The sequence below is a fragment of the Hydra vulgaris genome, chromosome 08 (genome assembly GCF_038396675.1).
Source record: "Hydra vulgaris chromosome 08, alternate assembly HydraT2T_AEP".
Classification (NCBI taxonomy): Eukaryota; Metazoa; Cnidaria; class Hydrozoa; order Anthoathecata; family Hydridae; genus Hydra; species Hydra vulgaris.
In genome coordinates this window covers 28,222,282-28,225,000 of record NC_088927.1, presented here as the reverse complement: position 1 = coordinate 28,225,000, position 2,719 = coordinate 28,222,282, and the positions used below count along the sequence as shown (strand labels likewise).

General features: G+C 27.5%; 1 long non-coding RNA gene across 1 annotated transcript in view; it reads left to right on the top strand.

Moving 5' to 3' along the window:
* LOC136083721 (uncharacterized) overlaps nt 1–1,267 on the top strand; it is a 12,530-nt gene extending 11,263 nt beyond the window's left edge. The window contains exon 2 of the long non-coding RNA XR_010640018.1: nt 1,074–1,267. This is a non-coding gene — a long non-coding RNA (uncharacterized LOC136083721). The remainder of the gene's footprint in view (nt 1–1,073) is intronic.
* The last annotated feature ends 1,452 nt before the right edge of the window (nt 1,268–2,719 follow it).

Sequence of the window (2,719 nt, the reverse complement as noted above, 5' to 3'; positions counted from 1 at the left end):
AATGATGCCCTTTCTCTTTTAGACAAGGTGCAAAAACGCATTGTAAACATAGTTGGACCTGCTCTTGCAGCCAACCTCCAACCATTATCACATCGTCGTAATGTTGCTTCTCTTTCTCTTTTCTACAAATACTATAATGGGCACTGCTCGAAAGAGCTAACGTCTCTTGTGCCATCTACTAAAATTCATTCTCGTGTTACTCGTCATTCAATTAAGTGTTATCCTTTTTCTGTGACTGTTCCTAAGTGCTCCAAAAACGCTTATTCGTCTAGTTTTTTTCCTCGAACATCAGCTCTTTGGAAATCGCTTCCTTCATCTTGCTTTCCTGATTCATATAATTTGCAATCTTTTAAATCGTCCGTCAATCGTTATCTTGCTCTACAATCTTCATCTTTTCTCTTACAGTAACTTCCAACTTTAATTAGTGGCTGCTTGCAGCCTTGTTGGAAGCAAAGATGTTTAAAAAAAAATATATATATATTATATATATATATATATATAATTTATTATATATATATATATAAAAGCAGAGCTGTGCCTAGGGGGCTCAGTTGCAAATTTAGAGGCCATTTTAAAAATTTAAGGTTTTTTTTTTTTTAATCTAGTATTGCCTATTGGAAAAATTTTTAAGGATTTTGGGGCCCTTATGAAGGAGGGGAGTGTTTGGATCTAGTAGCCACGATACCGTTATATAAGGTTTCTGATGATTCTTATTTGATGAAACCTTAGTTTGAAATGAAAAAAGTTTCGCTCTATTTTAAAGATTACATTTAAAAATTATTAGCCCCTATATTTATATAATAGTTTTATATTATTTATTTATCAGTAACTATAGGAATGTTATCAATTTATTATATGAATCACATCATATGCTTATTTATTACAAATACATTTTAAAACGTTTAAATAAATGTCGATTATAAAATTAAAGATTATATTTTTCTACCTTCGATGGTGAAAATTACATTTTTATCTGAAGAGTTTTAGGAGAAATTGTAAGAGTTTTATAAATTTAAAAATAATTTGTTTCCTATAAAATTTAAGAGTAACAATTAACTTTAATTTTTTTACAGGTTATATAGAAACGAGATATCGTGTAAAGAAATGTTCAAAGAGGTCGTTTAAGCAACAATGGAAAAGCTTCCAATTCGCGAGATAACCGTAAAAGCATTCGATATACGATTGAAGAGTCGTTCAAAAGTTTGCTTAATTTCGACTGTAATTTTAATTATTTTTTTTGAAATAAACCTATCAAGTTATATATAAATTTGCTTTTTCTGTAAATTTTAAACATTTAAACGTAGTTTTTCAAGATTTGCAATGGGTAAACCTCGTAAGACCCATACGGGATACCCGGCGGGTATACCTATATGGGTCCCAGAGAAAATAAAAATATATATATAATCGTTTGTTTGTTGTTAGTTGTTTTTATTTTTCTGATTTTTATAGTCTGTTTTCGTTTTTTAGAAGAAGTTAGAACTAAAATTACTGGCTACGTAGTTTTTTTATTAGTACTGTGCAAATTCCTTTGTATGTATGTATGTATGTATGTATGTATGTATGTATGTATGTATGTATGTATGTATGTATGTATGTATGTATGTATGTGTATATATGAGTGTGTGTATGCATGTGTGTGTGCATGTATGTATTTATGTATGTATGTGTGTATATATGTAATATGTATCTGTGTGTTTCATTTGTACATGTCTATGTGTTTACTTGTTTTCATACAAATGAAAACAAGTAAACACATAGACATGTACAAATGAAAAACTTTTACAAATGAAAAACTTTTACAAATCACCAAGTGGAAAATATTCATCATATGACAATAAAAATCTTGTAATTAAAAATTCAACTAATTGTGGTATACTAATCAATATTCGAAAAAGACAGTTAAGATATACTTTAAAAAAAAAAAATTGACTTTATCTATTCAGTAATGTATTTGCAGAGGTGTTTTACAACGGTTGAAGAAAATAATAATTTTGAAGAAAAATGAAAATTCGTCAAGAAAATTGTGCTACACTGAAAAGAAGATAAAATAAGAAAATAAAAAAAATCCAAAGAGTAATGATCCTTGTAAAGCCTACAATATTTCAAGTTAATTTAAAGAAAAATTTCAAATACTATATTTATTACCAATAAATTATGCGATAGTCGCATTGTATGAGTTTACATCAACTTTTATCGACGCGTCAAACTTTAGCTGTTCTCATGACAAGACCTATAAGTCTTATTTTAGTTTCCGCGTTCTTTATTTTTATTTAATTTCTATCATCATTATTTTAACATTATCTTCAATTGTAAACTTTTTAACTTGATAGATTTGTATAAAAATTTTCATGTAATAAATAAAAAAAAAAAAAAAAAAAAAAAAGGTGTAAAGCAACTCAAATAGACAAAAAATCTCACAGCAAATGCACTGATCTCTATATAATATAGTCTATTTAATTAAGCAAATCGTTTTAATGCCAGATGCTAATTGCTCAAAATTTGGATGTCCAGTTTCACTAAGAAAGAAATATGTTAGTATTTGTTTTAAAAGATTAATGTTCAGGTCTTCGTTTTTTTGTACTGCGGTGTTAACTGTCCAATTGAAAAACACGCATTCTTAATTGTTTTATGAATCAAAGGTTTACATTTTTTAATGATTAACTTGATTATTACAAATTCAAAAGGTTTGAACTTTTAATTAAAAAAGATACTAAAGATT